Source organism: Prunus avium, chromosome 6 (genome assembly GCF_965620075.1).
Source record: "Prunus avium chromosome 6, drPruAviu1.hap1.1, whole genome shotgun sequence".
NCBI classification, from domain to species: domain Eukaryota; kingdom Viridiplantae; phylum Streptophyta; class Magnoliopsida; order Rosales; family Rosaceae; genus Prunus; species Prunus avium.
In genome coordinates, this window is record NC_142289.1 from 11096786 (window position 1) to 11109871 (window position 13086).

A 13086-nucleotide genomic window follows, 5' to 3' on the forward strand; every position below is an offset into this window, starting at 1 on the left:
TTTATAGAGGTTCAGCAATTGCCTACATCCTCTTGGTGATCCCCTTGAGAAATTCACTTCATGAAAGAATAAGTTACAACTTTGGTTTTACACAGAAAAACCCCCTTAGAACTCTATTCTCTCCCCAAGCTCTCTTTTCTCTCACACCCCTTGCTCAACACTTTGATGCACTTGTGAACACTCTCACAACCCTTGGTGTTTCCCTCCTTGGTGTCTAGACTCTCAAGACCCCAACTCAGCTCCTAACTTGAACTGATTGCTCTCCCTCACGTTCTCCCTTGGTGAGTTAACCTCCTTTGAACACAATAGCTTCCAGCTACTTGACCACCTTGAGATTAACCACACCTAGTTTCTGCTTCAGCCACTTCCTCTTATTCAACTTGTTTTCTCCCTTGTGTTATCTTACTTCATCCCATTACCTACACAAGCCAATGGAAAAGAGATAGGATATCTGATTGTCCACCACATTCTTTCCTTTTAGTCACCCACTTAGACTAGAGGTTAGAACAAGTAAGTAATATAATCCCACTTCAGCCACCTTCCACTAAACCAGAAAATGGAGAATGGATCCTTCAAAACAAGACAACCAATTGGCAATGAGTGCTCTCCCAACTATCCAGCAGGTAGTCAACCTTCTTTTACCTCAGAAGTGACCCACAAGGCCTCTGAAATCTTGTGGAAAGCGATAGCCACCGAAAACACAGTTGAAAACACGTAAGAAAACATCAGCACAGCACAGGGGGCGACCGGTCGCTGATACCTTGCGACCGGTCGCTCGCTGCGATTTTTCCATACTTCAACTCTGTCCAAAAACGACCGGTCGCCCAAACCTTGCGACCGGTCGCTGCCTCCTTCACTTGCAACCTAAATGTGAGCCATTTTCCTACACTATTTAGTGTCATCAAACTATATATGCATCAAGCATGGGTTAGCATACAAAATTAGCAAGTTTTTACAACAAATGTAACACAGTGCGAGGGTTACCTTATTTTCGTCTGAATAATGTTTTGATGAAGCATCTCCACCCATCAATTCCTGGAATCCTTCGACGTTCACTGGTGGAGCCCTAAGAACACCCAATAGTGTGAAGTTAGCAGAGTTCAAATAGAAAACGTCTTATTTTAGTCTTTAGCTATTGCATAATCAATGGATGAAGAAGACTAAAGCGAGCAGTTGTCTGTTCACTTGGTTGCTAGTTGAGTTTGAGAGAGGCCTTGAATTGAGTGTGTGAATTTGGTTATTTAAGAATTGACAACTACGTAAAGGAATCATTCAGCTCATCATGCAAACATGACTGATGTTTATACCCTATATAATCGACCAATGAGAAGATCACACGTGGAAAGTAGGACGCCATCGATAAGGAGTATTCGGCACCCTTTACTGCCGAACGCAATACAAACCTTGCCACTAGGACACGTGGAGCCACAACAGGCAATATCCACAGTCCCACATTGAAGTTTAACTCAACATGCACACCTCCCAAGACTTATAAAAGTGGGCACAAGTCCCAAAAAGGAGGTAACTGAGACTTTCGGCAATTCAGCCATTACTCTGTCCAGATTACTACACACTCTGTACATATTCTTACTTAAGGATCGGAGAGCCTTCGCCCGATACCATACCGATGCCAAAGGGCTTACCGAGCATTTTTTATCTTGCAAATCGATCGCTCTACCGAAGCCCAGAAGGTGCCAAAGGTCACAACATCACTAAGTTGGGCCCAAAAGTGCTGAACCATTTTTAAGCATCAACAACTGAAAAACTAATCCAATTATGTTCTCTTTTTTAGAAATTAGATTGATTAGGAAGGACTAGTTGATCTTACATCCATTCATATTCTCTCATATTTCTAAATTTCTCAATTTATGATTTAAAATACACATGCCATAAAGTATATCTACTAAGTAGTAGATAGACAATTGGTACATATTTCCATACAAATTTATCCATTCAATAATTCTATTTGTATCATCTCAACGAAAAATTATCATGTGCATTTAATGTGCCTTTTTTTTTTTTTTTTTGAGAAAGAGAATTTATATATAGAACCAAAGACGTACAAAGAACGACATGATACAGTGGCCTCGTTAAAACTTTCCTAGGACAACCTCATGGGACAAACCCCAGGATAGGAAAGAGTACCACACATGTCATGGACTAACAAAAGAGTCTGATTCAAGCCTTCTATGAGCAAAACCATAGTCATTTGACACCCATACAAACTACAAGGCATACCATAGCAGAAACCAAGAGAGAACACATAGGAGGAACACATAAACAATAGTAAAAGGACCCATGAGAAGCACTCCACTTCAACTCAGAACTGGACAAAGGAAACCCCCTATGACCAAGCATAGTTCTTTGGTCGGCGCAGAGTAGAGAAGAGCACCACATCCCAACAACTACCACCAGCGTCATTGCTGCCACTGCAGTTGAAACAGAGATAAAACATCATCCACCAGGTATCACAGCTCTCCCGAGGAGAAACACAATCTATCGTCACCACATAAACAAAAATAAAAAGGACCCCTGAGAAGCACTCCACTTCAACTCAGAACCAGACAAAGAAAACCTTCTATGACCAAGCATAGTTCTTTGGTCAGCACAAAGTAGAGAAAACCACTACATCCCAATGACTACCACCAACATTGCTGCTACCGCCACCGTTGAAACAGAGACAAAATATCAGCCACTAGGTATCACAACTCTACCAAGAAGAGACATAATCCAGCTTCACTAATGTTGCCGTCGTCGAGATAAAGACAACACCACCCACCTAGAACACTGAGGGGAATGGGAGGAGAAGAGGGGATAAGAGGAAGGGAAAAGATGGAAGAAAAAGAAGGGGAGATGAGGAGAGGAAGAGGAATATGGGTGGAGGGAAGAAGAGGTAGTGGCCACCTCCTCCCTTAGCTTCCTTGTGATTGGTTGTCGGTAAGGAGAAAGGGGACCAAAGTGCGGCTAGGGTTTTTTAGAGAATTGAAAAGGTAACAGAATGTGCATTTAATGTGCCTTGTGGCAAGTTGATATAGGCACATAGCATTTGGTAGTCTAGACCTTCTTGGAAGCACTTCGTCCATGAGCTTTAAGATACTCCAAAAAATTATGCACGTACGTGTCTTGCTTCTTTCTATCTCCAAACAACGGCTTCAACTCCTTAGCCTTGTCTCTATAAATCTTCCCCTCATCCATCTCTATCACCAGCTTTAGCGACTCAGCCACCCAATCGCTGGTAAACGACCCATCTTTCTCATCCCTCGGAATCGAATACCCAATCTTCCTCTCCTCCAAAAGCCTTGCATTCAACCCTTGGTCATTGGACATGGTCAACAACACAAGAGGTCTCCCAAAAGTCAACGCCTCCACCACCGAGCTCCAGCCTGAGTGACTCAAAAACACCCCAACCGAGTCATGCCCTAAAATCTTCAACTGTGGGGCCCAACTTTTGCAAACCACTCCCCGCCCTCCTATTCTCTGTTCAAAACCCTCGGGCAACTTAACTAGATTAGTTCTCAGCACCCAAATAAATGGCAGCTCAGACTGCTCTAACCCTCGGGCTATTGTAGTAATTTCCTCTTGGCTCGGCATGGCCTCGCTTCCAAAAGCCACGTACACAACCGAATCTTTCAGTTGCATGTCCAACCACTTGCTTATTGACCCCCATTGATCATTCTCGTCATTATTCGTAGTTGGGAGTTGACCAACCGGCAAAACCGTTTTCCGATGGATATCTTGTAATAAACGCAGCCATTCAGGTTCAAACTCTATGCAACTTCTTACTGCAATTACATCACAGCTCTTCATCCCCTCCATGAACCGATAAACATCTGAAACATTGGTTTCATCACCAACCATGCTTTGGTCATAAATGCGGCGAACCTCGAACAAATGAAACGCGACGTTGGACGGGAAGGGGATCCACTTAGGCGAGACCGTGTAATCCTCGGGATTCTTACGATCATCCAAATATTTTTCTGGGGAAGTGGGTCCAGCAAAAGCTAAGCATGCTCCGATGAATATACTAAAGAAGGCACATGGTATGCCAAGGTTATGGGCAATAGTTGGGGCCCAGTAAGGTACAAAGTCGAAGAGTAACCAATCTGGGTTGGAAGATTGTAGAAAATGAGTAAGGGGCTGCTGGAGAGCATCGTAGGCTTTCTTAAGCTTCATGACTTTGTTTTGTGGTATGTCTATGGTGGCCTCCGCGGCTTCGGGGAGGTCGTCTTCTACGCGAGGAAACGGGAGCTTGACGAAGGTGATTAGAGATGAGAGATTTGGAGGGAGCTGTGGGAGACGTTTGATGTTTCTTGGAGTGGATATGAAGGAGATTTGGTGGCCTTTTTGGGCAATGAGCTTGGCGAGCTCTAGGTATGGGATCATATGGCCAAAGGCTAGCCATGGAAACATTGCTATGTGAAGCTTTTGATGATTGGAATCCATGGTGACCAATAATGTTATCTAGGGCCTTGTTCTTATTGTGAGTAGAGTCAGATCCCTAGCTCGACTTATATAATATATTAGAAAATCTTGCTTTTTCCCTTCAAATTAATTTTCTCTTACATCCCACCCACCACCTTATTTATCTATAAATAAAACCCAATTTTTATAGTTAAAAATCCATGACTAGGATCCAACTTAGCAAGTTACCTAATCAAGCTTAAAATTTGATTTATTTTACTTTTTAAATTCCAAAAATACCTAAAGATGTTAAGAACCATGATGTTATTTTCTTTAATTAAAACAATGTTAGCTATTTAAGAAAATTTTCTACTTACCTTTTATGATTAAACATACTAATGAATTTGACAATATAATGTAGCTGATTATTTTATTTTTTATGAACAAAAAATTACTTATTATCTTATAAATAAAAAGAATGTATTTTTTTTTTTTTTTATGGAAAATAATATACCAATTTTTTAATGTAGTCTAGGATCTTTTTGTAAATAACATATCTACTACAAACTAACATACCTATTATGAATGGTACATTGTATATTAGGTACCTATTATGAATGGTACATTGTATATTAGGTACCTATTTTTTAATATAAAATAATGTACCTATTTTCGAAAATATTAATATACTTATTTTTAAAATAAATAATGTAAAAAATAGTGTATATATTTTTGGTAAATAGCGTTTTTGTTGTTGTTGTATTATCATGGGAACATAAATATAATCCCTAAAATTGAGGAAACAAAATTTAGTCAACTTTATTAACTTTATTTTTTTGGTAGGGATAATCTGTTATAAAATAATTAGAAAATTTGGCATAAGTCCAATTATGAGGAGAGACTTTGGGTGCAATCCACGCAGAAATTGTTGTTGATCCAAGTCCTTTGACTTTTGCGCCACATAAGATTACATGCCTATTTCAATTTATTGATATTTACTTTTTTTTATTTTTTATTTTTTGTTCCAGTTATGCACCTAAAACATAAATAAGGTAAATTATGAATTCCTAAAACTGGTAAGTTATTGATTTGTAGGATATTAATTATCATATTTGATTTGAATTTAATTGCAAATCTATTTATTGAATTCTGAAATTTTCCCAAGGTATACCAACATCAAAATTTGTAATAAGAGTTCATAAAAACTTCATACCTTAACAATAGGTAAGGTACCTATGCATACACCTCGTATGCAGTATGCAGGTAATTAAACCCATAAATTACCTCTGGTCCAGGTAATTAAATCCATAAATTACCTCTAGTCTAGATAGTTATACCCTCTAGCCCAGCTAATTGAACTCATAAAATATCTTGGTATGGATCTTCAAACTCAACTGAGATAAAAATCCATGGAAGACATGTACGTATGTATATAAGTATGAACCTCTAGAAAAAAACTGCTTAAAGAAAACTCAAGAAAAAAACTCTTACCTGTAAGGCAGGTATATATATACCTATAAGGCAAGTACATATATACCTGTATGTATTAACATTATTTACCTGTATGTCAGGTACATAATTTAATGTGGGTGCTTGTTTGATCAATTGGTATAATATGTGAGTCTTTACTTTTTATTGATTAAATTGTATTTAATCTATATATTAGGAATATTATCAAGGAAAAAAAATTCAAAATTCAAAATTTGGAATTCAATTTCAAGGAAATAATGCATTAAATTTAGATTTTCAATGTGTTCTCCTTATTTACCTTAAAGGGTAAAATCGACACAACAAAAAAGTAATAAATGTCAAAGGACCTACATCTAAAACCAAAAACACGAGGACTAGACCCAATGACAGCTAATCGTTTTGGACCTAGATCTAAGAACCCCTTCAGTCTAGTTCTAGTGGTCGGGGACCAGCAAGTCTTGATATGGTTGAACCTTACGTCACAAGTTCAATGAATGATTCGCTCACTCCGAAGTTTACTAAGCTAGAAGTAAAACAAGCCATCTTCCAAATGTACCCAACCAAAGCACCTAGCCCTGATGGTATGCCACCTCTCTTCTTTCAAAAATACTGGCACATAGTTGGTAATGATGTATCAAGGGCAATCATTGATTTCCTCTCTACAAGTCACCTCCTAAGGAAGATCAACTTCACACATATGGTGCTAATTCCGAAAGTGCCACACCCGAAAGATATGACCCAACTACGACCAATTAGTTTATGCAATGTTCTGTTCAAAATTGCTTCCAAGGTTCTCGTGAATCGCCTTAAAGTGCTCCTCCCCTCCATCATCTCTCTTAGCCAGAGTGCTTTTATATCGAGGCGTCTTATTTCTAATAATTCTCTACTGGCTACGGAACTCGTTCATTGCTTGTAGAGTCGTCGAAGAGGGTCCAAGGACTTTCTCGCCTTGAAATTGGATATGAGTAAGGCTTATGATATAATTGAGTGGAATTTCTTGGAACAAATGATGTTGAAGTTGGGGTTTGCTGCGCCATGGGTTAGCCTGATTATGGAGTGTGTCACCACGGTAGCCTACTCTTTTTTGGTTAACGGCTCAGGCTGTGGCTATGTCAATCCCTCTCGGGGTCTTAGACATGGTGATCCACTCTCGCCCTAATTATTCCTCCTTTATACACAGGGTTTCTCAACTTATCTGGCCCATGCGGAAAGGACTAGGCGACTTCAGGGAGTTTCAATTTGTCGTGGAGCTCCTTATGTTTCCCACCTGTTATTTACTGCTAACTTTTTTCTGTTTGCCGGTGCAATGCATGATAATTGTCGTACTATCACTGATGCCCTAGTTTGGTATGAAGCGATGTCCAAACATAAAGTTAATTTCCAAAAGAGTGCAATTTGTTTTAGCAAAAATTTCAAGCAGCCTGCGCGTTTGAATATGGCAACGTCCCTTGGGGTGTGTAGATCAGCATGACAAATATCTAGGTCTTCCCATGGCTATGGGTCGACATAAAAGTGCTTGCTTTGCCTATCTGAAGGAAAGACTAGGGAAAAAATTACATAGTTGGAAAGGAAAACTGCTAAGCGGGGCTGGTAAGGAAATTCTCATCAAGACCGTGGCACAAGCTCTCCCACTCTATATCATGAGTTGTTACTTATTGCCGAAATCTCTCTATGATGACCTTTGCTGAGTTTTGGTGGGGCGATAATGGTGAGGAAAGAAAAATCCATTGGCTTACGTGGGATCAACTCTGTGCTTCTACAGATGAGGGGGGACTAGGTTTTCGAGACCTCTATGCCTTCAACCTTGCTATGCTCGCTAAACAAGGATGGAGGTTACTTTAATATCCATATTCTCTCACCTCGAAGATACTGAAAGCTAAGTATTTTCCAACTCAATCTTTCATTGATGTACCAATTAGTGCCAATGGCTCTTATGCCTGGAGGAGCATTTGTGCTGCTAGAAAAATTCTTTTACAAGGCTCCATGTGGCAGGTTGGCAAGCATCGATATCTGGAAGGACCCGTGGGTGCCGTGGCCTAACACATTCCCTGTCATCTAGCCTAAACCCAGTGGCTATACTTTGTCAAAGGTCCATGAGCTTATTCATGGGGAAACACGAGCATGGAATTTAAATCTACTTATTGAGGTCTTCCTTCCTCCTGATGTGGAATTAATTCGATCTATCCCTCTAAGCATTCAAAGAACCGATGACAACTTTATCTAGCACTTCGACAAGAAGGGATCTTTTTCTGTTAAAAGTGACTACAAGGTAGCCTTTGTTGACCATGGTACACGAGCAGTTGCTTCCACTTTGACCAGCAACAGCTTCAGTGCTGGGTGGACTGCTCTATGGAAGGTGAAGGTTCAAGGGAAAATGAAATTGTTTTGGTGGAGAGTGTGTAGAGATATTCTACCCACTAAAGCTGCTCTCTCCAAAAGACAGGTGCCAATGGAGACTTTTTGCGTCTTTTGCGGACATGAAATGGAATCTACTATCCATCTTCTGCGGGACTGTCCTTTCACTCGTGGGGTTTGGACCAGCTCCTCTTTGGGCGGTTTTGGAGAGCACCCTCGGGTGCAAGGCATACACGACTGGTTCTTACACTGTGCAGAGCACCTCCCTCATCCTATCTTCGATCTATTCCTATTTACTGGCTGGGCAATTTAGGAGGCAAGGAATGACAAGGTGTGGAACAACAGGAACCTATCCCCGAACAGAGTTAGCCATGGCACTGCTGTTTGATTGTCTAACTTTGCGCAAGTCCACGCCACACAGGGTGGCCATGCTCGCCCATCCGTGGTAGCACAGAAATGGACTAAACCACAGTCGGGTTGTGTGAAGATCAATGTTGACGGCTCATGGGCAACAGGTAGCACTGAGGGAGGTGTGGGCATCGTGGTATGTGACTCTGAAGGTGACTTTGTTACATGAAAGGCATTACATGTAGACAACATTTCTTCTGCAGCACAAGTCAAGGCGATAGCCGCCCGTGAGGGTGCAGTGTTGGCGGTGGAAAGGGTTTCACTAATCATGTTGTTGAGAGCGATTCTCTCCAGATCGTCACTACTTTGAGGACTACTACTACAGATCGGTCTGTTATAGGCCCTATAGTGGAAGACACCAAGAGTATGATGTCTCAGATTACTGGAGAAGTTTTATCCATATTCGTCGTACTGCAAACACGGTGGCTGATCGACTGGCACGCTTTGGTTAGAATATTGGCACAGTTATCACTTGGTTCGAGGAACCACGAGATTTTATCATTGATCTTTTATTTAAGGACTGTAACTAGGAGTTTTTCAAAGCATGATCAGAGGGGGATGAGGGGGCACTCTACCGAAGGTAAGGCTCCTGCTCCCGCTTGTGGTTGAGCGGGTACGGCTACTTCGTTAGCCTGACGTCCGAACTCAATGGAGTAGAGGCACTCGCCTAATCCCTGACGAGATAGCCCGGGTTTTGTACTTGTTACTTTCCATAATCAATAAATACTATCGCCCTTTCTCAAAACAAAAACAAAAACAAAATCAACAAAAAGGAAGGGGGGGGTTGCATTATTTATTTTTAAAATAGGTATACTGTTTTTTTGAAAATAGGTACATTATTTTATATATAAAAAAATATATAGGTACCTAATACAATGTACCATTCATAATAGGTATGTTAGTTTGTAATAGATATGTTATTTACAAAAAGATCCTAGGTACATTAAAAAATGAGTGCTGCTATTTCTACTCACCTGTCCTATTTCTCCACGCACCTTATTTTTAAAATTTTAAAGGCTAATTTACCCATTCATAAAATGACTTCTAAAGACTCTCTAATTTTTTGACAATGTTCACTTTTAATAACTTAAAAAAAACTAAAATTAATTCTTAAAAACAAAACCAAAAACCCAAGAGCCACCAAAGCTCGTCCACCCCCACCCAACTTGTTAGCCATCCCACCCGCCAACGGCGACCCCCTCCCCCCGTGCCGCCGACAAATCCTCATTTCCTCTTATCTCTCTCTATCTCTCTGTCTCTGTCTCTTTAGGCTGGGGTCGTTGATTTTCATTTTTGTAGTAATAACATGTTGGCTTTTTGAAGGGTAAGGAGGAGTTTGGTGTTGGTGTTGGAGATGGGCGAGGATGATAGATCTGGGGTTAAAGTTATTTTAATAATGATCTAACATTGCAAACAACTCATCAATAGGAGTATCGATCGATGACTGTCGTTTTTTTGTTTCAGCAACTAAATAATTCTTCAGTTTGTTTTGTTTCTAGAGATGCCAATATAGTGGGCATATGGTCTTGCATATTTCGCTATTTCATCAATTAACATGTTCTCTTGGGATAGGGACCCTCCTGCTTTCATCGAGAACTTGTTGGTTGAGGAAGATATGCTGTATTCGGTTTCAGTTTTATTGAAATAAATACATCGTTTCCACTATAAAAAAAAAAAAATAGAGAATTTACATAAATTAATAATTAAATGGTATTTTAGGAATAATGGTGGGTGGAAAGATAGGATTGTGTTTTTTCAAATTTACATGGTGGGTGGGAAGATAAGGTGGGTGGGGAAATAGGACAGGGGGTGGAAATAGCAGCACTCTAAAAAATTGGTATATTATTTTTCAATAAAAATTTATATATACATTCTTTTTATTTATAAGATAATAAGTAATTTTTGTTCATAAAAAATTAAATAATCAGGTACATTATATTCTCAAATCCATTATAGTATGTTTAATCATAAAAGATAAGTAGAAAATTTTCTTAAATAGCTAACATTGTTTTAATTAAAGAAAATAACATCCTTGTTCTTAACATCTTTAGGTATTTTTGGAATCTAAAAAGTACAATAAATCAGATTTTGAGCTTGATTAGGTAACTTGTTGAGTTGGATCCAAGTCATGGATTTTTAACTATAAAAATTGTGTTTTATTTATAGAAAAATAAGGTGGTGAGTTGGATGCAAGAGAAAATTAATTTGAAGGGGTAAAGCCAGATTTACCATTAAAAAAAATAATGGTATTTGGACGTGATTTGTTTTCGTTGTGAAGAAAGCCAGCTTCTGTAAGGTTGAGTTAAATAGACAGCGATATGGGCTTTCGGTGGTGGGGAGTGTGTGCTTTAACATCTGTAGTAATTTGGCTATATTTTTTTGTTAATAAATAATAATAAAAAGACAGTATGAATGTAGTTTCTAAAATGGATAGATTAATTAGGGACCGCCATGTACGACTTTGATTCTATTAATCAATTCTCTTTCTCAAAAAAAAAAAAAAAATATTTACTTAATTGAGTGATTTATCGCTTTTTTTGTTTTGTTTGAATTCTTCCATATGTTTTGAGTTATTTATAGCAAAACATTTAATCAAGCGGTAATCGAATAAATAAATCAACAAGTTATTTTTAATAAACAGTCGAAATAATCACTATATGCTAAGCAGATGACTAAATGATTTTTTTCTTAAAAATCAACTTACCTGATTTCAATTTTTAGTAATATACTGATAAATAAAAGGTATTGTTAAACGAATTCTAAAATTAATTGAGTACACCCTATGATCTAAGTATACCCTAATATTTAAATCAAAATGTAAAATTAACTAAGTACACCTTATTTGACTACCAAAAATATCCATAGTAGTAGTACACCCTAATACACTCTAGAAAACACATCTCATAAAACCTGGGACAGGAATCCCCAACTGGGCGCTAGTTGTTAAAAGATATACACCCTTAACCAGACAGTCTACACTTAAGCAAAACCCCAATATTAAAACGCAAAAGTAATACTCATATTTCGCCCAAACTAGCTTCACCTAATGCCTTGGAACCGAATGTAAATACGCTGAATTGTATTGAATCATAATCCCAATAGAAAATGCATTTCACATAGGGATGGCAATGGGTCGAATCGGGGGTGGGTACGGCATTCCCATCCCCATCCCCGTAAAGCTTTTTTCCCCTATCCCCGTCTTCATACCCGCAATATTCATATCGGGGATTCCCCATCACCACCTTCGTTGGGGAATGGGTTCCCCGACCCTCCCCATTACGAAAGAAAAAACCAATATATAACTACTTTGTTGAAGAAAAAAAAAACTAATTCAAGAAGTAGTGTGGCTTAAGATTTGTATAAATTATATAAGTATATAATATAATAATATAAAATATAAAACTTAGTCGGTACAATCACTTTAATAGCATATTTATATATAGCAATATATATATACGTCATCAAAAAATTAATATATATTCTAAACGGGGAGGGTTCGGGTTGGGGATTAAAATACCATCCCCGCCCCTCCCCAAACACCATACCCAAAAATTTCCCCGTACCCATCCCCATACCAGATTTTTGTCCTTCATACCCGACCCATTTGAGTTGAATACCCGCAAAAATTCTTACCCGCGGGGAAAATTGTCATCCCTAATTTCACAAACCACCGACTTTGACAAACTATTGGCATATAAAAGATCCACCCCTCCTTGTAAGGCAATGCATCCCTGTTAATAGTGCTTTTGGTAGGAACACATATGAACTTTTACTATAAACCGAGGTGCTTCCTGGGTATTCATCTAGCAGGTCTTATCCAACTATTTTGTCGCCGATGAAGGTAGAAGAAGCAAAGTCTGTGTGTTTGGTTGCCGGGATTGGTTGTGTGCACGAATATGGGGTTTGGATGAAGAAGATAAAGTTGTGTTAAATATATCCTTAGACTTTAAATAAAGGTAAATATTCCATGGCAACAAAAGAGAAGTTGCTCTTCCTTCTCAAATTTGCAGAGGAGACAACCCAAACCCTAAATCATAAGATTACTAAATAAACCATCAATTATTACAACAACAAAAATAACTCATTTTTCAAATAAAAAGTTCAAAACAAAAAGAATTGGTTCCCATAAATAAATTACGAAGTCCCACGCGCTCAATACACCGTACATCACTATGCAAGCATTCAGTGAGGGGTACCACACGTTCATCTTTCCATTTGTAGTCATGTGTCATACAATGCGCATCTTTATTGTCCATTCATGTAACAAATAGAGCCAACATGTACAAGACAAATAGTCAACAGAGTCTAACTCAGTGGAAAAGAGCTTAGATTTGTTAACCAGTGGTTTCAGGTTCGAACCTGCATAGCATCTTGACCCGTTTAGTTAATCATTTCCTCAAAGCCATAAGAAAATATTTTATAGGATTATACAATGATCCACAGAATACATAG

At 38.7% G+C, this 13086-nt stretch overlaps 1 pseudogene; it reads right to left on the minus strand.

Annotated features, from left to right (window-relative positions):
• Positions 1-3054: 3054 nt before the first annotated feature.
• Positions 3055-4455, minus strand: LOC110771058 (UDP-glycosyltransferase 91A1 pseudogene; annotated as a pseudogene).
• Positions 4456-13086: the final 8631 nt, after the last annotated feature.